Source organism: Lissotriton helveticus, chromosome 4_1 (assembly GCF_964261635.1).
Source record: "Lissotriton helveticus chromosome 4_1, aLisHel1.1, whole genome shotgun sequence".
In the NCBI taxonomy this organism is placed as follows: Eukaryota; Metazoa; Chordata; class Amphibia; order Caudata; family Salamandridae; genus Lissotriton; species Lissotriton helveticus.
In genome coordinates this window covers 1,220,922,595-1,220,947,750 of record NC_136063.1, presented here as the reverse complement: position 1 = coordinate 1,220,947,750, position 25,156 = coordinate 1,220,922,595, and positions in this window count along the sequence as shown.

The following is a 25,156-nucleotide window of genomic DNA, read 5'->3' as shown; positions in this document are numbered from 1 at the left end:
AGTGGCGGGAGGAGTCTTCACTAGCACGTGAATAGGCTCTGTCTCCTTTGCACTATTCTGTCTCCACCCCCTGTGGTCAAACTGGACCAGGGAGGATAGAACTGGTTTGTACTGATCTCAGAGACTTGGAAACAATGACTGCAATGAGAAATTGAGGTATGAGTATTGGATCAAACGGGCACATGCATCATTCGGAAATGCATTCGCAATCGGAGCGAATCGCACTTTTTGCCCGTTTGCGAATGCATTTTCAGTGTTTGGAATGCATCATCTGTAACAGAGTTTTTCGCATTTTTAGGAGTCGCAATTTTGTTAGCGACTTCTTAATTATTCGCTATTTTTAAGAATTCGCATTTCCAGTGTGGTTTTCGGTATGCATGAAAATTTGCAAATAGCGATTTTTATGGAAATCGCTTTTTGCAATTCTTATTTTTAGAATGACTCTGACCTGGTGGTGTTTTTTTTTTACCAAAAGATACAGGTGTGATTGATGAAAGTGGCCTATAAAGGTTCCCAAAATGGTTTGCAAAGTGTCTCACAATGGCAGCAGTGATTGCAGTAGCACATAGGAGGAGGTTAAGGGCAGCAGCTATAAGGAGAAGGAGGATCAATGAAAGGATTTTTAGAGTGCGTATTAGTTTGTTAGGACAGACAGAGGCAGAAATTTATGATAAATATAGGCTTAATATTGATTCTATTATGGAGTTAATTACAGATTTGGACCCTATTTTACAGAGACCAACACGTAGGACCCAAGCCATTCCAACCCATGTCCAGGTATTGTATTCCCTCCATCTCCTTGCTTCTGGATCTTTTCAGGGTGTCATTGCCATAGCTGGGGGTGTGTCCCAGAGTTCCCTTTCTAGATTTTTTAATGATTTCTTAGATGCCATGTTACTAAGGATTAGGCATTACATTACCTTTCCTAATTCTCAGCAGGAATTGCTGCAAACTAAATTGGACTTTTACAACATGGCACATTTTCCTCATGTTATAGGTTGCATAGATGGGACCCATGTTCCAATTTGTCCTCCTTCAGAGAATGAGTACATTTTTCGTAATAGAAAAAGTTTCCATTCTCTCAATATTCAAACTATTTGCAATTCAAAGGCAGTCATCACAGATTTGGTTGCTAGCTATCCAGGAAGTGCCCATGACTCCTACATTTTCAGGCACAGTGCTATCTATGCTCAACTGCAGGCTGGCTTTTTTGGAGATGGATATTTGCTTGGTATGTATTTGAAATTATCAGTGCAATTAGCTGTTGGCATGATTTACTTTACATGTCCCTGACTTTTTGTGTGTTTTTTTTAATAATGCCACAGGTGACAGTGCATATAGTGTGAAAACATTCATACTGACACCCTATCTCAATCCCAATACCCGCAAAGAGCAGCAATACAATCATGCTCATATTGCAACACGCAATGTTATAGAGAGGACTTTTGGTGTCATGAAATCAAGATTCCGCATATTACACAAAACAGGGGGAGCTTTGCAATACCGTCCTGATGTCTGCTGCAAAGTTGTTGCAGTTTGTGCCATGCTGCATAATGTAGCTATTAAGAGAGGTTTAGAATTGAATGCAGAGGATGTTCTCCATAACCTTGATAATCAGCCTCAACAACCTCAAGCAAGAGTACATGGTCCAGATGCAGCAGAGGGGAGGAGAAGGAGGGCAGAAGTGACTGAACATTTTTTTTAAAAAAAGGTATGACACTTTTATGCTGATGGCATGAACTTGTTTTTATTAATTTGAAAAAATAAACTTAATGGTTATTTTTATTGACATCATATTGCAAGTTTTCAAAAAATAAATTATAGACTTTTGCCTTTGGTTAGAAACAAATATGTACTTCAAATCATATGATGTCTAGCTTCAGAGTAGCACATTGTGCATTTTCAAACTTTTCTACTGCGCACACCTAAAGCCTTACTACCAACAATTACTTTTGCACTGCCTTTGGTACTAGCTTTTACCTTCTGTCTGCTGCTACAGCGTTCACACACCTCTGAAGCATTTCCATCAGCATTCATTATTGAACATACTTCTGTGACTTCTGGTTCAAATGATTTTACTGCTGGTGACTTTCCTTGCATGTTTTGTGCAAAACTTTGAAGTGCCTTCATCCCTGAGGTAATCTCCTCACAGCATTTACTCATGTCCCTCTGCATGCACAATGCATGCCTATTCAGTTGCATAGTGCTGTTACACATCCTACTCATGGTTCTGCAACATGACTGCATATTGATAAATGATGTGCTAGACTTAGAAGATTGATGAGCATGATGTTCCTTAATCACTGCACTTATGTTTTCTAAAGCTACAGTCATGCGGTTCAATTTGTCTCCTGTTACCAATTGTGATTTTTCTAAAACATTATACATTTTAATGAGACACTTGTTGATGCCATTGATGCTTTCACTCATGTGGCTAACTTTTCCTTTTATCACCCTTATGTCCTTCCCCTGCAGACGTTGTACTTTCAAAAGCTTCCTCTCAAGAACAGTACCACTGGAGTCTTCATCTAAGTTAGTTCTATGCTGTGCTGGACGTGGCCTGCGCCTAAAGAAATGCTGCAATCTTTGTCTCCTTCTTCCTTGTCTGGGTTGTGATGCAGGAGTTGCAGCTGAATTGTCACCAGCCACAGGGGCATTTGATGGCTCACTACTGTCTGAGTCTGGAATTTGTCGCACTCTTTGCCTAATATTTCTTCCTTGTATTGTTGGAGAAGATTGAGGATCATTATTATTTGTGGCTGTGCTAAGCAGTTCTTCAGTGAAAGATTCTGCATATCCAATGAAGTCTGTTTCCAGATCTGCATCTAGTAGTAATAGAGAGTGTAAAATGTGTATTACTGTATGTGAAATGTCTGTGAAAGTACATTAAAGAAATTACTGTCAATGACTAATAAAGGTGCATTATACATGAAAGTTTAATCATCTTCCTGTGAATTTTCTCTTTATTGTAACCTGTAATTGTTTTTCCTGTAACTTTGAAAGTTAGCATAGACTACAAATCCCATGATGCACTGCATTCAGCAAGCAAAATGACTTTAACAGACCACCATCCCAATAACCTGCACATACTCATCATGGATTTCAATAAAAGGATCTCCCAAAATCCTATCTACAAATCAATGAGTAGCCTATGAAATATGTAATTAACAAGAAAAAAAAATACCTTGAGACGTGCCAGCTTGCGCAGCTGTATCAATATCAATGACTCCAAACACTGCTTCAGGGGTAAGGGTCCCTTCAACAAGGTCCTCCAGGGGGGTATTTGGCCTGTCCCTTGGTGTTCCTCCTCCAGTTTTCTTGGCACTCTTGATGCGGGTGGCTAACCTTTCCTTTGCACGACTTCTCAGATCATACCACCTTTTTCGCAGGTTATTAATATCTCTATGTGCTACGCCCACAGAATTCACTTTAGCTTGAATGGCAAGCCAAAGTTTTCTTTTCACACCCTCAGGAACCTTGAGGGACAGCTTCCCAAACAGCTGTTCCTGCCTTGCTGTCACTTCCTCTATCAAAATTTCAAGTTCCTTATCACTAAATTTAACTTTTCTCTTTCTTGCTTGAGTGTCTTCCACAACATTTTCTGAAGCCATTTCCTCAACAGAACTTCACCAAAAGCCTCCTCCAGGGACAGAAAGCAGCTACAACTGTCAAAAGAGACTCCAGCCTTTGAAAAAATGCACCAGGTGGCTGTAATTACTCTGCAGGCTCAAAGGAAGCAATCACTATGAGATGCATCATGTGCGTCTTTTCGCTATTTGCGAATTCGCAAAATGCGAATTCGCACATAAGAAATCGCAATTTTTATGCGAATCGGTAAAAATTGCGATTTTTACCGATTCGCATAAAAATTGCGAAAAAAATGATGCATTGCTTTTTGCGATTCTTTATTTGCGATTCCTTAATTTTCGCAAATAAGAAATCGCAAAAACGAACAATGATGCATGTGCCCGTAAATCCCCAGGAATTTGGATTAGTTCTGGACTAAGAGGACCCTACCAAGAAAAAGAGCTGAAGTGCTCTCAGGAGGAGTACTGCCTCTTTGATGTGTGTTGCTTTACTGTGTTGGTCTTCAGTTGTGCTTCTGTCTGTGGGAAGTGGAAATGACTGGACTTTTTCCCTGCTGTGGTATCCTGCTTAAGAATATTCCTAAGGGGTTGAAGTAGAGCTTGCCTCCTGTTCTGAACTCTCAAGGACATAAAGACTTCACCTGTAACTTGCTAAGCAGCACCTGGAGTCCCCTGTTGGACTCTTGTTTGCTGAAGGGTACCAAGTCCAGTTCCTGGGCCCTTGGAATTGCGTGGTTGGTGCTTCAAACCATGAAAAACAAGACTGATGCCATCAGCGATGCCGCCAGTGATGTTGCAACTTACACAGAGGCCGTGGGCACCGCTCGTGAAGTGCACAACACACCGCCCTGCCTGCACTGCAGCTCCTATGCCTGCTGATGCTTGCTGACGGCTGAAAGTTATCTATCTCTCTGATGCTGACACTGGCACAGGAGCCTGTCACCACCAGCACCTACATCTCTTCATTGCAGAGCTAATAACCGGCGTGGTGACACCGCACTGCTGAACAGAACTCATGCCACACCACCGACGCTGCCTCACCTCAACTCCCCTGCCAGCCAGGACTCGACCCTCGCCTCTCCTGTGGAAGTAAGAAGCTGGTCTTACCGTGCCCATCAACACCTCACCTCCACGATGCCTTACACTGTCCGTTGACTTTGTTTTCCAAGGTACTGTTATTTGGGGATCCATTTGCCCTATGGCCGGCACCCCCACCTCATGATCGGTGCCGTACTTTGGATTTGTGCCTGTCACCACGTCATAATAGCCTCAGATGTTGCTATAGCTTTATTTTTGCAGCAATCATTCTAAAAGTGATATTTGATGTATGTATGTTGGAATTTTTGTTGTTTGGTCTTGCTTGGTTTAGATAAAGATACTTTATTTATATAAACTGATGTGGTGGAATTCAAAGTGTTTCCGCTGTGTTACTGTGTGTGTTTGGTACAAATAATTCATGCATTGCCTCTGGGATAAGCCTGTCTGATCATGCCAAGCTACCAAGGGGGTGAGCAGAGGTTATTGTAGAAGTGTAAGCCCCCTTAACCTGATTAGAATAAAGGGTCCCTACTTGGACAGGGTACAAACCTTCCAACTAAAGACCCCCATTTCTAACACTAGGCCATGGTGATTTGTAGTACAGAAGAACATGAGTTAAGCTGTCATATTCCACAGACTGTGCTCACCAGTGCATACCTGGCAAGCACAGACATGTGCTTCTTCAAACTTCTGAGTTATTTGAGCCTTCTGCTTTTGAGGAGGTCGGCACTGCATGCCGAGCCTGAAGTGAAGCTTCACGGCTGTGACACTTACTCAGTGAGACAAGCAACTGGAGTCAAGAAAATCTATTTATCCAAGTGCACCACAGGACTGTCATGAAACTTGCTTTTTCAGCAGCCATCTTACCCTCAAAGAGAATTAGTTCCTTGTATTTCAGAGCGTTGCTTGCTAGGAAGTCAAGATTCTTGGTGACTGCCGCTAGAACTTTACAGTTAGGGGTTAGGAACGCATTCCCTTTCATCTGGAACTACAGCCAAATTGTTGGATTCCAAGAAATATTCTTCAAAACATTTGACATCAAGGATTTAGTCTTTAATTTGAACTTTGGTACTTGAGTAGTCCTTCCAAAGTTGACAAACTCTATTGATCTTGCATTCACTTGAATTCTCTATGTGTACATACCTTGTTTATATTATTTAAGACACATGTGCTATGAGAGTATTGCCAGGGGTGAGGAATTGGATATATATTCTCAGGAGTGCAAGCACAGCACTAATGTGTCTCTGTTATGTTACAGGTGATGAATTATGTACATTGAGAATCATTCAAACCACAACATTGATTACAACTCCCTGGTTAGTTGTATATACAGCAACATGTATTTCAGTTCAGGTTGTTTCATTCATCTATTGCAACAATTTGTTTTGTTATTCAGTTCTAGGAAGTCATAGAGATTCCACAAACCGTAGAGAATGGGTTATACAGAGATTATCATCAGGTATTTCAAATATCATACTAGCAACAGTGAATTGTAATGCAAATGATAAAATACTGTAAGAAATATTTCTTGTTGTAGATATCAATGCTAGTGTAGTGAGAACAGGGAGTTATCCAGTATCTTTCTCTTTTGACCCATTCTCCCTCTCCTGGTTTATTGCTGACTGTCACTGCCATCCTTTGCATGGTCATCAGTGGGTTAAGGGAAGTGTGGCTACAAGCATCACTCATGTTGGAAGTGGATGATCAGGTGTGTGCAACCCTGTTCTCATCCAATTAAAGGATTGAGGAAGTAATAATGGGTCAGCAGTCCATATCAGAAACCCATCGTCAATATGCATTGTTCATAAAGTAAACATTTCCTTATGCTTGCCAGTTCTGTTTATATTTTGTGTTCAAACTCTTTCGTGAAGAGTGTTATCAGATGTAGGACAACAGTGGCGCCCATTGCAATAGCTTTAATTTGACTGAAAAAATCTTTGAGAATTAAAACTTTCAAGGTCACAATAAACTCTGTTATGACTTGTGTCAGAGATGGATGTCAGCAAACACAAAGGAATGATGGACAGAAAGCTGAAACTTTTCAGACGCTCACCTCCAGTCACAGATCTGGATTGAATCCAGCATCGTTCTTTAGCTGAGATGGATGTCAGTTCTTTGTGTGTCTCAATACTGGTATGGCATCTGTCTAGCAGATGATCTATATAAAGGATCTGCATGTCTAGGTTTCAAGTACCTGCATATTATTATTAAAGTCTGAAGGGCCCAATTAGAGTTTAGCGGGCAGGTTACTCCACCACACCCTGTTATCAAACCCTTGATTCATCTTCTCTATTTTGATTTAGGGGGACAATCATCTTCCCCACGGCGGTGCACCCACTACCTTCGCTGTTGGGAACCTTATTCCTCTGGGTCAATGTGGTTGGACTCATCAGAGTAAGGAGTCAGACTGCCTGCTCTATTTAGAGAGGCTGACGGGCACCACAAAAAAACTTGGTGGTAGTAGACATGAAAAATAAGAGAAATGGCCAATGCCCTCGGTGAAAAATTCCAAACCCCGAGGTGTTTGATGATTAGATTTTTTCCTTTTCAGTAACACACTCCCACTTTGGAAAGTTGCTTTTGAAAAAGAAAAAAGTTTGGTGCACGGACACTGGAATGGCAGCAACTATGCACCACTTGCCGTGCCTTCAGAGGAACCACTAAGTCCGCGTTTTCCCTGAACACACTGAGATGACTGCTGGGCTGGCAGTGATCCCTGAATATGATGGACTGTAGTCTGCCCGGGGTAGTGGAGGTATTGACCTCCCAATCTTACAGGTAAATAGTAAATTAGCTCTTAAGTCCGCATTACTGCTGGCCACATCCATATTGTTCCTAGTACATGCTTTGTTGAGCGGGACAAGAGGTTTAATGAACAAGTCTTTATACTGGCAAAGGGGTCTAGAACAGATCAAATATAAACATGTGCTGAGATTATAGGGAAGCCAGGAAGATCATTGAGACTCTTGTGTATAGTGTGATTATAGAAGGGATTCTTGGTTGTGTTTCTTTAGAAAGGTATGATCCTTTTCCTCAAGTAACCCATATACAAGCCTTTGTTAGTTTTTCTCAGAGATGATGAATCATATCTTTCTGTGGGTTTAGTGTAACATGTGAGTACTGAAAATTGATAATTTCTTGGTGATTGTTGAAGGTGTCCTGAACTACAATACCATCCTCCTTGTCAGCTGATTTTATCTTATTGTTATGATTTTCAATGTGAATAAAAAAATCAGATTCTTCTTTTGATATGCAATATCATATCTACAGTATTTGTGTATATGATAAACCATTTCTCCCAATACAATATTTTATAAAGTTACCATGCCTCTAAAATAGTATGAAATGAATGATTAAATGTGAAAGGAGACATTAAAGACTGGTGTCAGAAATTATAGGGTATTCATTATCTTTCAAGTTGTTATTCAGTCTAATCCTGCTGAAAAACCTATGAAGTTCAATTGTGATGTTGAAAAGAAAGGCCTGCCCATGAGGATGGAAGATAAGGCCTTGCTATGCATCAATATTCCAGGTGATTGAAGCTTGGAAGAGGATACGATAACTATTAGGGCCAGCTCTAGGGTAATATGGAATATTTCAGGGGTCTTCAAATTAACCTTGATAATATCGTATCTTTAGTGTTGCTTTCCCAGAAGGTACTGATGGTGGTATCCTCCTCACCGTTGCCCCCTGACTCTGCCTATCTTGACTCCTCTGCCTAAAAAAGTTAGGTTGTTCTGTGTTTGCAATGCATGTGCCCACTGGTAGAGAAGTGGTACTTTCTTCTAACTGGGGACTAGTGTCGGAGTCTGAGCCACTGGTAACTTAAGATTCTTAAAAGGTGACATCGCATTTTTTAATAAAACAATTAGTGGCATTGAGGGGCTTATGTACAAGGAGTTAACACCGGCATAGCGTAAATTTTTTGACGCTACAGCAGGGTGTTTTTATTGTCGTATTTAAATGTTACCGCTAACCGGAGTTAGCAGCAGTTTTCCTGCGTAAACGTGCAGTTTTCGGATTGCCACTTCTGTTAGCATGACTTAACGAAAAGTATATGCACGGTGGGCATTCCCATGAAAAAATTGCTGCTAACCCCACTTCGCGATATTTACAATAAATGTTCGGTCCGGCGATACGCCCAAAATATTAGAGCCCATGTTTTTTAAGACCAGAAAAAAGTTGGTCTAAAAAATGGAGCAAAAAAAAGCAGACCATAAGGGAGACAAACCCAGAGCCTCATTTGCTTGCCTAATGATGCCATTGAGGTACTACTTATGCATCTTGGAGCCCCAAGAAGACCACAACCACCACCACCACTGCCACCGCCACCAGGACCACCACAGAGGCAGCGCCAAAGAAGAGAGCGGGTTTGCCGCCAATGCATCATCCTGATAGACCTTCGGTCAGAGGACTTGATTGCACACTACAGGCTCAAGAGGACCTCCATCTTATGCATACTCACACAGATAGCACCAAGGCTGCAGGCACCATACCAGCACTGCACAAATATCCCTCCGCAGACTAAGCTACTTGCAGTGCTACACATGTAGGCCTCTGGTACCTTCCAACCAACCACTGCCAGAGAGGGTGGAGTCTCACAGTCATCCTTCTCCAGGTTCCTTCCCAAAGTATTGGAAGCCATCTTCAGCCTGACGCCACAGCATCTACACTTCCCCAACACTGCAAAGGAACTATTTGAGAACAAACAAGGCTTCTATGACTTTGCTGGGTTTCCGCATGTGTTGGGGGCAATTGACTGCACCCATGTCCTACTTGTCCCTCCTGTGGGCACTGCACACATATACATGAACAGGAAGCACACATACTCCAATAACGTTCAGGCAATTGTGTATCACCTGGGCCTGTTCATCAATGTCATTGCTAAGTTCCCTGGGAGTGGGCATGACTCACACATATTTCACCAATCAGTCATCAACCAGCAGCTAGAGAATGACCCTTATGGAAATGGACTGCTCGTTGGTAAGTACAAACTGAACACACCACACACCTCAGGTACACAAGCACGTAGCTCAAATATGAGACAATGCACAGGTAGCAAATGTAACACTGCATACCTTGGAACAGGTCCAAACAATGCACACAACCACAGAATGCAAATCAATCAAGACATGTCGAACACAGCCCAACAAGGGAAGAGCCCTGCAAATCTCACACAAACCACTATGGCATCCGTAAATTAAGGATTTAGCAGAACTCATCAGACACAAATTTTAAATAATCAATGCAGTGCACTACACTGAACATATGATACTGCTGTGCCACATACATGTTGAAAACAACACATGCACCATATGTACAAATAGATGACAGATTACCCTGCTCTCACTTGTGAAAGTGCACAATTTGCTGACATGCAAAAACACAGCCAGCCATGCACCGTGTAGTGGGTGTACCTGCATCATGGCTCTGCAAGTAGTGCCGAATGAAGGGAGCACCAACTGACAACAAATAAAAACAAAAGTTGTTTCGAACATTATTCTGTGTTGTTAAGAAATGGAGCATGCATAGGGAGAGCATACAAACTATCCAATCACATCCTCAGCACATGTCATACATACACATGTCTCCCCTGGTGAGGTCTGGCAATCTGAAGCACAAATCTGAAATCAGAATATGTTTTGTGTGGAAACAGACACACACATGGGTACATTGACATGTCATACCACAACATGCATACATGCAGAGTATAAGTCAAACCATGCACAAGTACATCAATGCATATGTATGTGGTCCACAGTTGTTCCAGTAAGTCAAGTGCACTGGTTAGCAGTGCCACTGTCACTTAGACTCTGTCCCACATTTGTGGCAAGGTGGATATAAAGAGCACCCAATGAGTCAAATCTTTAGCAGACAAGATGTACACTATCAGTCACCCTCAGCACAATGACTAACAATGAGGTACTAAGATGATGTCCAACATAATAGTCGTCAAAACGTCAAGGTCGATGCCTAACATGGCACATGTGCCAATGGTTCATCCTCAACAATTTGTGCACAGGAGATGTCAGGTTTGTGCAGCAATGTGCCTGTAAAAAAACGAACATGTTCTTTTTTATTGACCCATACATCCTGACTGTCACAACATGGAGCCAATACAAAGGACACGGACAATGACAACATGGTGATGTGTAGTCTGTCAAGTATAGGCAAGTCAATTTCAATGATGCTGGTAAAGTGTCGGAAAATCAACATGTCAAACCAGAAAGTACAAAGTTGCACAATGCACACATACCCAGAAAGCACTCTACAAACACAGCAGGCACATGTACTAATGGCTACATATCTCTTCAATCTGTTTCAGGTGATCAAGGATATGCACCCAAGCCATGGTTGATGACGCCCCTCAGAGTGACACACACACAGGCCCAGAGAGACTACGATGTTGCACTGGGATGCACAAGGGTCATAGTTAAACAGACATTTGGAGTCCTCAAATCCACGTTCCGGTGCCTAGACATATTAGTAGGCCGAATCCTGTACAGACCTGAACTTGTGTGCAAGATCATAATGGCCTGTTGCATTCTACACAATATATGTGTACGCACAAACACGCCATTGGATGAAGAGCAGGAGGCACATGACAACCCATCTGATGGGCAAGATGAAGAGGCTGATGCCAGACACATACCAGCTTCTGCTGCAAGAACAGCAAGAAGAGAACAAATAACCTCTAATTTTGATACTGTATCATGGGACCAAATATCACATCACATGCATATTCCTCCCAAAAATATTGTAAATTGTTACTTTGTAAAAAAAAATATCACCACACCAAAGTCCTGTATGCTTGTTTAATCACTCCACAAGTACATATATCTGTCAACTCAAAAGTTAAATCATAATTTGTGCAACACACCTATTACATATAGCAGTGGACCGAACATCAATCATCCATGTGAATATGACATACAACAAAGTGATCATCAACATATGTTTGCCTCTTGAATGGCAACATCTGCAAGCAGATCACATGGACCATATTGTCCATTAAAAAAACTTAGGCGCAAGCAGGCTTTTTCATGGATAAGCTGCTGATACAACCCCTGGTCCACCTCTTCCCCACTCACAACCATTACTAACAACTCAATACTACAGCAGGCATCAATATATAACACTCTCTCAGACTCGCTGACTAAGCAAGCATAATCCTTTGTGAGCACAGATAATCAAATACAGGGTACAGCATGGAATGCAAACTATGCAATTCAAGATATTGATGCAGGGGATGGCAGTGGACACTCCAATTTTACTCATCAAATGTCCCCGGCATCATAAGTCCAGCAGAGCAGATGGGCCCCCTACTCGACAGTGACGTTCTGTGTAACATACTCTTGCTAAAATATGTTCAGAGCACATTCAAAGACATAGGATATTTACCTTGCAAAATCAGGGTACTCATGGTGTGTGTCCTTCAATGCACACTAACATTTGTACATATTCACCACCATCCTTCAATTATGATAACAACAAGTTGAAACATGCTTACTACACATGTGAGTGATGTTAAAACAAGAACATGACAAGACTTGACATCAGGTAATGTTCATTGTTCATGCAATACGTCAAATGAGATGGGACCACTAGATCACGTACAACGCAAGCAATGTCATCCCTGTCACTCTGCTGTAACTCAGCAGCATCTGTGTCCAGACACCAGGGTCTCATACAAAGGCACAGTTTGATCTGCAGGACATGTGGACTGCTCGTGCAAACTGGCATTGTCACCTTTCCTTTTGCAATGACTATGACATGCAAAGTGCAGCCTTAACATTACAATGTAACAATGGCATGTTCAAATGTGAAGCTGGGTTTGCAACATGCTTCATCGTGGATAAGTATGTCATGTAGGGCTATGCATAGAGCTATGCATATATCTGAGGATGCAGCGCCCTCATGCTATCTGTTACACACTTTTAAGTATGTCTCATCTGATCTGTGTCTGTAGGATATTGTAGTCTATTGGGTACTAATGATATGTGTAGAGACAACACCAAAACTAACTTACAATGTTAACTGTGCATCCAACACACATTGTAACATACAAGATAACATTAGCTCATTGCTGACATGCATGTCTTTGCATGTGACGTTGTGTGCCCAAGAACAGACCCACACCATGGAACGTTTGGACTAGCATTTTAGGTAATGTTGTCAATGTAGATGGTCTTGCACACAGAGAAGAGAACATGTAATGGATAGCGATGCAGGAAAAGCATAGCCATATCTATTTAAAAAAAAACCATGATTGCCGTACCACAGACTGTCATCAATGTTCCCATCTGTGTCCACAGATATTCATACACTCCAATGTGAATGTGCAGCCATAGCTGTGCACTGCATGCAGATTGGCAAATATCATAGACAAGTAGTAACTGCCTGTTGTTCAAGTACATATGTGTAGCAAGATCATCAGACTTTTACAAACATCACAGCAACGTGTGATGTTAGAGACTCATAATGGCTCTGGACCACTAATACATGTACAGAACAGATACATCACACAGAATTACAACACAGAGATCACATCACTAATATATATTGTACTGTTATTCCAGACTAAATGCATAAAATGCAACATATATGTATAAATTAGCGATATAAAAAATGCAATTACCTCTTAGCGGGAATTTTTTCCATTTCCAGGACGAAAAATGCTCACAAAATACACACATATACATGAAATATTCACGCTCAGCCCTAGGCGTGTGAAATGTTGTCGATAAATGAAAAGACGGGCCGCAAACTGACAGGAAATGATGTCAGTCTGCATCCTGGCCTATGGAGGAGTACAGTACACTTTCACTTTCTCTTTCAGCCACACTGTTACTGTGTTTTGAGAGTTGTGGAGGTTTTGGAAGGTGTCTTCTGTTCTTGGTGTGTTTGAGAGAGTTCTGCGTGTTGTGTACTGTCCATACTCTCCTAGTTAAGTCCTGTGTCTCTGTCCCTACTTGTCATTTGCAACTGTCTGATTGTTTTGTCAGGTGTAAGTCTCTGGGGTATCTTTGTATAGTTAAATAGTTAATAGAGGTTACCTGAGGGGTTTTTTGGTTTGCCTGGGGGGAATATTGTATTGGTGTATGTCAGGGCAGGGTAGAGAGGGCAGTATGTCAGAGGTGGCCATGGGGGCCTTCCTCTGGCTCGCAAAATTTTACCTGCCGAGGATGGTTGAGGCTGGGGGACGCATTCTACTGGGGTACATTGTAAAGGTACGGAAGTTGAGATGGGAGCACATACGTAAAAAGATGCAGAATGTGTTAGGTGTGGACAGGACTGTCCAGCAGTGGAAGCACCAGTGGCAGGACTCTGTTGGCCGTGAGGGGGACCTATTGGATCACCTTGGACTTATCGTCGGGATGCAAGGTGGTAAGTACATGACCAACATTATATCACATCAGAGGATAAATGCACAGGACAAAAATTCTGTTGTGCACAAGATAGACGCACATGTCATCTAAATTGCTATTTGGCAAAATAGCTTGCCTGTAATGACATACAGTGTCACACATACATCATTAATAATTTGTTACACTTCACATGATCAACTGGCTGCTAATCTCTATAAGATACATAATGTGGGTCACCAAAAGTTCTGAGCACGTGACATACCTGTGCATATTTTAAACACTGATTTGGCACTCAAAAGTCACAACTATTGAGGTGTGAGAGTAGATTTAACATCAATGTAGAATTGGGACAGCTCGTAGTGTGTTATGTCAATCAGATCACGGCATGGATGCCCATTAGGGCATCAGTGTGACCTTGACATGTGTTGTGCGTAAGACCAGCTCAGCAGGTTACAATATGTACGTAACGTGGCAACGTACCTGCTTATTCAAATGACAGAATTTTTTTCATGTAACTCTCAATGATGTATGTGATCTTGTCAAATGTGGTGTAAATGACACTAATTGTACCCTACACATTTTTGCACCAGCAGGAAGACATTTGATCACATAAGGAGATGTGGATGCATTCATGGACCCACACAACAGAGGTGAGTGGGTCGTCCCTAGCTCTAGATAATGTGTCGACAAATGCAAGCAATGCCACAGCCCCTGTGTGCTGTAGTAAACAGTGTAGATGCACACCACATGACAATCACCCCTGGTGTGATGCTGCTGCATCAAGTAAAGTATCATGTGATGCTGGAGGGCAGATTTGACATTTGTAACTTGGAGTTGCAATGCCTCATATGATTCACAACACAATATCAAAGTCCAAGCAACGAATGCATGATATTAGCGATGTTGTAGCCATGTCATAGATCCAATCATACAGCATCACAAACATCTATGTGCCCTGACATTATTGTGCAAGAGTACCAGAGCTGCATCCACAAATTTCAATTGGAGACAGTTGTATCTGATGATAAGTTTGTTGCACTGAACATGTCACATCTGTTGTTGTTCATTATTATGCAAAGTGATGTGGCATTCAGACATGAACTATTGACATATACCCACATACAACCTTATTGAACAGTAACTAGAATGTACTACCATCACCATATGGTATTTGACCCCATGGCATCAACTGTGTCACCACAAGACAGTGGGGCATATGTACAAGCCCCTATTGGCACCACAAAGTAATTTGTTTCTACTCAGTGTCGGCAATGGTGTGTGCGTGTTATTGACAAGGCAGCATTAAGCCACCTAATGCATTGTATCTCCTCGTATCAGTCTCTTCCCATGCGTGTTGCCAGGTATCCCTTCCTGTACATGAACACATTTTAAAGAAATTCCATTTTGGCACTTTCATGTGTGCTGCATGAAGCAGCACACGTGAAAGTGACAGTTTGGCATTTTAAGATTGTGTATGTGCAATTTGGTGCAGCTTCCGACACATGAACAATACTCCACTGCAGGCAAACACCCTAGCACCATGGTGTAAGGGTGCCTGCACTGTGGCTAACTTGCTAAACTTAGTGCCATCACAGGGTAAAAAGCAAGGCTGCACCACATTCTTGTAAATATGGTGCAGCGTTGCATTTCAGAAGTGGCGGAGAAAGGCGTTAAGCCAGGAAGGATAACATATCTCTCCACCACTTCCTTGTACATATCCCCCATGAGTACGTGTCACAGAGGGATGAACAACATGATGAAATAGCAACAAGTTTCTCCAGAACAGTCACACAATGTGTAATAGATTGTTGGTACATAAATCGGTCACATCAAATACTTGTGTATTTGCTGAGCCCACTCATCATAGCACAGTACTATTCACACAGGGGCACCTTTAGTTCTGTGTAGCATCTGATTTTCATACTGTGTGTGAATAATGTCGATAACATGCTCTTTACGGTGACATGCTCAACAGTTCTGCCAATTCACATGTTACTACTTGGTCATCTGGATGTGTCACACATGAAATACAGAGTAGTTCACTGATGGATCAGGTGCATGATGGTGATCCTTGCATAGCATTGACTAACAGGTGCTCAAAAAAAGACAACAGAGCACTTTTGGGTGAGGGTGTTTGCCTTAGCAATACCATAATTGTGTTCACACTGCCACTGTTTCAAAAACAGTGAAGACAAATGTGTGGTTCACATGCAGCATCTTTGCTGTCAGATTGGTTCCAGGCACATAAATGTGCAGAGGTGGTTAATATTTGTACACACCGCTGCATGCAACATACACCCTTTTACTTGCATGCATTTCAAAATGTTAGCATTGTTCCACAAATTGACAATAACATGTGTACATGATCTAATCTGGTTGTGTAGCTGTGGTGACACCTCCAAGGGCTCACTCATACAATGATTTCACATTTGCTCAAATGTATTACATGACTGACACTGTTGTGATTAGTCATCGGACTTGATTGCAGACTGTGCAGCCTACTGTCTTTGGTTAGTTGGAATAGCAGGGTCTGCTATCAGCCTGTCATACTTCATACTTACTGTACTCCCCCTATTGGCCTTGATTTCTGTTAATTTGCACGGCCAAATTGCAAACAGAAATCCCCAATTTTTTGTCACTGCACTCTGAGCCTGCCTTGTCCAAGCACATGAATAATCATGTTGTCATGACAAATAGGACACTTTACCCCACATGCGTTACTCCACAGTGCCATTACCCCAAAGGTATTACAACTCAAAATCTTTTACATTGCAGGGCTGTACACCGCAAGCTATTATAATGCATTCCCCATTACAACGCAATTTACTATTCTAACTCTACTGTGGCTTTGTAATGGTGAATGTGTTGTAATAGTTTGCGGTGTACAGCCCTGCGTTGTAAAAGATTTTGCTGTGTAATAACTGCGGGCTAATGGCACTGTGAAGTAACGCATGCAGGGTAAAGGATGTTTCCCTGTCATGCCCATCTAATTCGGAATACGGCTATGATGTATTCATAATTTATCAGGTCATGTGCCTATTTGCATGTTCTTCTTGATGATGTTCAGGTAATCTATGGCTCATTGTTCATAGGCATGGAAAACCAGCATTATGCCATTATTTTCTTGGAGTCAGGAAACATGAGAATTATCGTTTCATTTTTTTTAGAGAACATGTCCCCGGAGGAGCAGTGTCAGTTGCTCCTGTGAAAGGAACGTTAACACATCAGGCGGGTGGCTAAGGGGTACAAGGCAATGGCCAAGAGGTACCAGTAGGAAAGGGCTGCAGGCAGATGTAAGTCCATCACACACAGTACTATAAATGCTAGTATGAAACACACAACACTGCCTACATCGTCAACACACCAGTGCCAGACCGTGCAAATCCTTGGCCCACCTGGAAGTCATCTACCCGCTCAAAGGAGAAGGTCAGCTGTCCAAGGTACATCAAGAGCTGCTCCACGTGCACCCGCCACATCTTCTCACATGAATCTTCATCACTCACAGAGTGCACAACCAGGGACATCCTCCAGACCTCCAGCACACCGGGAAAGGTCTGTCCTCACAAAGAGGGAGAGGAGGTTAATGCTCAGTTTGAACGTCAAAGTTGCCCGACTTGAACAGGATCAGGATGACATTAAGGGCCACCTCATGGACATTAAGTGGGCCCTGGGGCTCCCTTATTTATGGCAGTGGTGGTTCTGTCCAGTCCCACGTGTACCATCTCCTATGTTATATCCTGTTAACATATTTATTAGTTAGTTAGTTGATGTATAGGATAAGGTGTACTTGTGTCGTCAACGATGTGCCATAAGGGGGGTGTTAGGTTGATGTTTAAGATATGTTGGTATGTGTATAGTCTTAGGTAAGCTAGTTAGTTTAGTGTAGTTAGATGTTAGTACAAGTTAGGTTATTCTAGTGTAGGATTTGTTGTAATTATTAGTGGATTTGTTTACAAGTGTCTTGTTAATAATACATTGTCTATTGTTGAGGCTTTGTGCTCCAAATATTTTTTGCTGTGTGGGCCTGTCCTGTTGTATTAGTAGTGTATCACAACAGATGCATCCCCCAATCAATTTTGATGTCTACAATCTGATTACAGCATCTTAAAGGGACAGGCTAACAATGTTTTGGGGAACAACATTCTTTTGGGAAAATAGTTTTTGATTGTTTGACAAATATTTGACCATATATGGTTATTTAGCTAGGACAGATTTACTCAGGATGCACTTTGAGCATTGTGCTCTGCACAACATTGTTTGAACACTGTGGTTATGGAGTCTGTACACTTTTTGACATATTTTGTTACACCCGTCTCCACAACAGCTTTACTTTCCAAGTGGGGCTGCAGGAGATGTATGCTTATCATTCTTCACAAGGCCTTCTGACACCTCTTTACATGTTTCTGCACAGCCTTGTTTGTTGATTTCGAACAACACTGTGAAAAATGTGGCAAGTGTTGTGCGAGGGACACCACTGTGACCAATTTGGCAAGTGTTGTGCAAGGGATGTAGTGATGTGCATTACAGCTAACATGGCAACATCTTGGAATCAATATCAATTTCAGAGCTATGCTTTCCTACACCATTGCTCCTCTTTCTGCTCGATATAATTATGTTGGCTATGTGACATGTTAAGTGAACTGACTTTACATATGTCATGCCACAACACACATCTTTTCACACATTGTCCACCACATTGACTATGGGTAGTTCTTCAGTGTATATTTTATCATTTATTGCTAGTAGACACTTTGGTGCATATGTACAAGGAAGTGGCAGAGTGAGGCGTTAGCCATCATGTATTAACACCTCACTCCACCACTTCAGAAACACAATGCTGCACAATATATCCAACATTATGGTGCAGCCTTGCATTTCACACCTGCGCTGGTGCAACACTTAGCAATGTAGGGCCAACACAGGCACCCTTGCACCATAGTGCAAGGGTGTCTGTGTTTAGGGTGTGATTGTGCAATTGTACATGGGTGTCTGAGTTGAGTAGAAGATTGTACATGTGCATGAAGGGGGAGCTCACTGCAAATACACATTCTTGCACACAACTCAGACACTCGTGCACAATGGTGCATGTGTGCTGCCATCGGTGGTGGCCTGCTCACTTTTACCCATGATCACTCTCGTGCCCGGTGCATCATCATATTGTTGTCAATGAGATGCAGCCCTGTGTAGTCAATTTGTATGTGCCTGGTGATGAGACTAGGAGGCCAATGTGAGACTCTGCTGCTCCTCCAGTCAATATGCCACTTTGCTTGTTCATTTTGCCCTTATTTTATAGTCTGATGTATATTTTCTTTGCTATATTTTGGATGCATTTTCTGTGTAGATTTGCAAGTCTGTGACACCACCAATATGTGTCTTTCAATATATTGAATGACTAAGGTGATATGTGGCTATACCCCCAAGGACCATAGTATCTGGGACAAGATCTGCAGTCAGTGTGTGTGCACTGAGGGATAATTATTTGGGCATGACTAACATTGGTCACATCCACACCCGTCCCCCCAGTCCCTGGTTATTACTTACCCTTTTGCTGATGGAGCTGGTCATGTTCAGCACTATCCTGTCCCTGGACTCCAACCACTGCCTCCTCGCAGATGACTGTGGACACCTGTTCCTCCAAGGCATCCAGCTCCTCCTGTGGCGCTGGACTCCCACCTCCGTTCTGCGGTGCTGCCTGGCGATTGTTGGACAGTTTCTGATTGGTCTTTCACTTAGCATCATGCCAGAGCTTCTTGCAGTCGGTCACTGTCCTCTTGACCTCTGTGACAGCATTCACCTTGTCTGCGATGGACTGCCATATTGCATTTTTGGTCCCCAATGACACTGTGGATCCGATAAACAGCTGGTGTTGTTTGTCTGTCACCTCCCCAATCAGGATCTCATTTACCTGCTGGCTCAACCTGGTTTTCCTCTTCCTCTTCCTCTTCCCCTGGGTCTCTGGCTGGTCCTCCTGGCTGTTTAGGGTGTTAGGGTGGTTGTCCTCTTCTGCATTACTGGGTCCCACTTCTTCCCTGATTCTTCTGCTGTTTTTTTATGTGGTGTTTTGGGTACTTTGCGGGTGTTTTGTAGTTAATCTTCCAGGAAAACGTAAAAAAGTGGCGGCACGCTGATTAGCTTGTAGTTTCTGACCGCTGACTGGCTGGCTGCCACTTTTGTCATGTTTGTGGCAAGATTTTTATCGCCCACAAATCCAGCTGCGATCAGAAACTATCGCCATGTAGCGATGTATTTTAAATATGTCGGTACCATGGCAATAGTTTTCAGCGGTACAAGGCGGTAGGAAAATTGCAGCTAACTAACACTAACGTTAGTTAGCGGCAATTCCTGTCCATATACCCCTGAATGTCTTGTTTATATTATTTGCCAGAGAATCAGGCTTATTATTTTTTTGTTGTATTTCTTTGTCTATGGCCAAGGTACAAATTTTTTTATTGACTGACTATGCACAACACCTGAATAAACTTTCCCAGTTATTAAGTGCCTCCCTTGCTTTGGTAGTGTTTGGTCATCCAAGATCTCTTGTATGATATTTTCGATGTCTTTTTCTAGTTTTCAGTTTGTCAAGGGCTTTGTTAAAGCCCAGTACTATCCAGTGACATGAACATTTATTAAATACAAAGCTAAAGTCTACCTTGAATTTTAGAAAATCAATAACCATAGATTAGCCTAGAGTCTAAATGGAATGATATTTGACTTCAGATATTGGACCAAGATATGACTATGCAATGCTTGCGGTGAGCTTTTTTTCTAGCTTTCTATAGCTTGTCTAATCCTGTTTCTAATATGTTAATAATAGCATGACAGAAGACCCAAAAAGAGATGAACCTTGAAGTATTTTCTTATTATAATCCTTTTAGGAGAGGTTTCTTTTTTTCAGACATGTAAGAAAAAGATACGTTGCATAATGACAAAATAAAGAGTGACAGAGGTCAGCTTTTAAAGAAAACAAAAACAGCTCCAGCAGACCAATCAGCTGCAATACTACCATTAAAAAAACACAAGGGTTGCCTCAGTATTGCTAGGAGCTGGGGCAATTTGAGAAGTATAACAATAACGAGGCTACTTCGGAATCACTTAAGTGACGTGAATATTAGAGTAAATTAATGTGCAACCACTGAAATTATAGTTCCAGGTAATTTTTCAACAAAATGAATGCATTGGTACAGGAGCAGTGCAATTTAGACTCCACCCTCATACGTCACTTTTTTACAATTACCTACTGGTATTTTGGAAATCTTACATTCACTGTGTGCCTTAACTTCATTAACGTGTATGAAACTTTAAATGCATTCATGAAATGTAATCATTGTGGGGAATAGAAATGCATATATGTGTACTCTAATGTTCAGTTGAAATATGTAATCATGTACGTGTACTCATGTTTAACATTAATTCTTCAAGTTACACATATGTATGTACAATCATGTATTTGAGCAACTACTCAGCTAACTTAGCCTGACTACAGGCCTCAATTGAAATGCATTTAGTCTTGCCAGCATATTCTTTTCTTCATTTAGCAGGTGTGTTATGATTCTTGTTAGTTAGAGAAAAGTGTATTGTTTGTATTAGACTGATGATAATGAGGCCTATAGGGATGAACTTGGCAGTGAACATGGAAAATGAATGGTCAAACGAGGCCTTCTGTTCATCATGTACCAGGACGGAGAGATGTTCGAGGTGGAGAATTAAAGTCAAAGTTCTGATGTTCGATGTTGTTCAATTTATCCCAATTCAGTATCTCATTCTTTTGTGCCTTATCCTATAGAGATATGTCAGTTTACCTATTGCATTTCTGCATTTACTGAACATGTGGTTTGCATATATACTGGATTGATTGGTAGTTCAAATAAAATCCTTTAACTATATTTAGCGATTCTTAGTCCTTATTGTGGATTCACATTGGCTTCACAAGTTAGTAATGCATTGTTGATGTCCCCTCCATTTCAATGCTTCATGTCAACTAAGAAAAGTCCATATGAAAAATTGGGAAAAAAATTCAATGACTTGACTAAGAGATGTAAGGCACAGCGCTCTTTCAGATGGTAGCAGAGGATGGCTAGTTAACGAAGAAAAAGAGAGTCAGAGTATCCCCTGTAGAAGTTCCAAAATTGCCCAAACCCAGTTCTAGCCCTTAAAACCCCTGTCTTGATTCAGAGAATCAGCGGAGTTCCAGTGGTTCAGAAAAGAGTTGCAACATCAGAGGAGTGAGTAGTAATAGGATTGCGCAATGTAATTGTGTATTTCAACCTTGCAGTATTGTGTTAAGACTGTGCGGTGTGATGCAATGATGTTTTAGTTGTGGTACAGATGTGAATGTGCTTAATGCTGAGCAGTTGAAGTTGTCATCAGGCTGGAGGTAGCCAAAGATCTCGGGATGCGTGTGAAATTTTTCAGCTAGGTTTTGTGGGGTTAGTAGTGAGACGCCATTGGGTGGGGACATATAACTTTGTGTGAGAGTGAATTGTGATTGGTGCAATAGATCCTGTTGCACAAAGGAGAAACTGCATTAATCGGGGTTATTTTCCGCTGGTGAAGGTCTCACTCAAGTGTGTGTCTGGGTTGGTTGGAAAGTGTCATTCCGGACCATTTCTTGTGTGATTGAATACTTTGAATTCTTTGGTGGATCAGACAAAATGTTATTTGTTGAAATTGCTTATTTTGGTTTTATGCTTGCTTGGTGCTGAAAAAAGGGTGCGCTTATAAAACTTGTAAAGGAGGGTGATCCGCTGCAAAGAGTAAAAAGTATGTCAGAAGGTGCCATCCTGAGATTGAATGGTTGGCATTAGTGCAGCGCTGTTATTAATTCATTACATCACAGAGTGACTCGCTGAGATTGGTTGTTGATGCCGAACGAGAGTTGTGGTTAAAGGATTATTTCCTGGCTTTAAATGAAAATTATTTTCGTAATTCTTTATTTTATTGCGGAAAAATCACTTTTTTCAGTGCTCTCTGAGATGTGAGAGTCTCTGTTTGAGAAGGAGAAGAAATGCCGCCAGAAGGCACAGCAGGTCATTCTATGGCCATAAATGTGGGGCTCTGCACGTGCATTTGGCTGAGTCAATGGCATAAGGTCACAGAAAAATAACGTGCTTTGATGGTTCCATGCTATGGCACATTTAATTTGAGAATTATTTAAATTCTGAGAAGGGTATTGTATGAGATGAAGTTACCTCCTAGCCCTCACAGTATGGGGCACTTAATGAATGGCAGTGGGCAGCTCTTATCAAGGAGAAATTGAGATGTCAGGGTAAGGTTAGTAAGGTGGTAATTAGCTGTGCTGAAGCAAGGTGGGATGCTGACCAACAAAAATGGATAGCTGACATAATTGAGGGAACTAGGTTATACCCTTCATTGATGAGTAAGCAACCCCAGGTTCAAAAACAAGTTTATTTAGACAATTGTCCATAAAACATTCTAAACAGTACATATTAAATAAAACCTTTAAATGAACCCACCTCCTCACTACCCCATCCCCATTACATTTAATTTTTTTAAATTCTGTTTAACAGATCGTAGGAACCGCGCAATCCCAACTGCCACATCTAAATATCGCATCTCAGACAGTAACTCCACGGCCTTGTTCCTATGAAGAGCATCATATTTAAAAAACAGAGGTCTTAAAAACCTGATCCGATTTGCAAGATAAAAAGCGCAGTCCATAAGAATATGTGTAATAGTGCATTTGGCTTTCAGAGGGCAGGGACAAAGACCACTATTATTTTGCACACCTGTCTTATATGGGTGGGATGAATAGATTGGATTTCATCCCACCCGAACCCTAAGGATTTATTTTCTCAAACCTGGATCTGGTAACTGTGATAAGTAAGGGAAAACAACATCCTGGCCAAGTGAAGCCAACGAGAAGCTAATAGATGATTTCTTCTTCAGATATAATAAATCATATTTTTGTGACACCATAGCAGCAGATTCTCTCAAATTTTCATTTGCCGGGAAAGGTGAGCCAAGATGTGACTGTACCACTATTTAAATGGCAATTCCTCATTGCAGTCATTCTGGGTCTAACGGCCTTTGCCCACAACCTTTCGCTGCTTTGGCTCTCTTCCCAGCACAATCTGGATACTTTAGCCACCTCATCATTCTCCAGCAGGGTATTGAAGTATCTTAGAGCCCGGGTGGCGGCCGCCATGTTCCAAGATACCAGAAGGAACCCCAGGAAGAGAAGAAAAAGAAGTGAGAGGATAAACCAGAGAGGGCGAAGATAGTGACAATGATTCTAGTGAGGACTTTCTGGATGTGTTATTGTCAACCCACCCACCGCCTTATAATGTGACCCAATATGAATGATGAATAGTGCTGTTATCGGTGGAGACTCTGAGAGAGCCACCACCCAAGTCAGAACCCTATGGGAGAAAATTAGAGAATTCATGCCCCTATTAACTCTACTGTTCTAATCCCCCAGACACAATAACATTTCCGGTTACTATTGGTCCTGCAGCACCCTTATATAAACACATTCTTTGACTGTTCCTACTGGCATAAACGCAGCAACTACTGTTCCTGTTGTATCTGGATGGGGGGAATGAGAAGAATTATTTTCGGCCCAAATAAGGTAACTTCACCATATGTCGCTTATGTATCATCTGTAATGAATCAGACAGGACTCACCCATGTAGAAGAACCCACTCTGAGGTCCCAAAGTTCTCTTCTCTCCATTTAGAATTCACTTTAGTGTATTTCAAGCAGTAGCCCCCAGGAACAGATAATATCTAATACCTCTGGGTTTGAAAATGGTGTTACTTCACAAGAGTTGGATGATTTCACTATGATTATCAATAGATCCACACAAGAATGCGAGTGTTCAGGATTGAGCAGGGAACCCCAGTCTCCAGGGAGGAAGAATGCAATGGATGTGGTCAAATTCAAATTGGATGAGATGATATTAGGAAATCTTGATTGTTTTTTTCTTAGATACCTATCAAGAAAATGAACTTATATATAAGTGCAATGATGTCACTAGCTTGCCGGACAAGCTCATATTAAGCTGTCTGAATTACTTGAGTGTATGATAGATTTCAGTAGGACCAAATCCTTACAGAGAAGTTATTGTGTATGTTTTGTTAAAAAAGATATTACCAGGATGAGGACGTCGGGGATAATAATGCAAATTAGGGAGTTAATTGTTAG